Source organism: Plasmopara halstedii (genome assembly GCF_900000015.1).
Source record: "Plasmopara halstedii genome assembly, contig: Scaffold_208, whole genome shotgun sequence".
NCBI lineage: Eukaryota > Oomycota > Peronosporomycetes > Peronosporales > Peronosporaceae > Plasmopara > Plasmopara halstedii.
The window spans coordinates 99,700-100,353 of NW_020187129.1; positions in this window are offsets into that span (position 1 = coordinate 99,700).

Consider the following 654-nt stretch of genomic DNA (forward strand, 5'->3'; position numbering starts at 1 on the left):
CCCCCCGCCTGAGCAAGAAAGAGCTGCAGGTCCTTGGCGTCGCACGTTATTGTCGCTGGATTATCGTTCTTGATTGACTTTTTCAAGTCTCCCACCGTATCAATCTCGTCAATAGTAACCGGGAACGCGCTCCCCACCCTACCAACGATGATACAGAAGAGCTTCAGCATCCAAGTTCTGGAAATTGAGGAAAGCAAAGAATGTTAAACTCGTACTTAATCGGAAAAGATGGTGCAACAAGGTGGTGCGGTTAGAGGTGCGAGAATAGCAAAAACAATCTGCCTGTTTATTTCTTAATTAGATTTTACATAGAAAAGCTTTAATCCTTTGTCAGTGCGAGATACGAGGTGACCTTTTGACCAGTGATAGCGCAAGGCTAACCACTGATTATAACACCAACTCGTCCCAGCAACAGTACCGTCTTTTTCCAGCTGGAATTATCTGGCTGTGGTTTCCGTGTAGACATTAACTCGAACAAGTCTGTTGGACACATGATGACGGCAGTCAGGAAGAAAATTAATAAAAACCTAGCGACAATCACGTTGGACGCAAAGGACCTGCACCTCTTTCTGGCGAAGGCGGGGGGAGCGCAAGGTTGTCGAGCCTCACTGAAGATGTCAAAAAGCTGAAGAAAGGCGAGAAGACTGCTTTCAT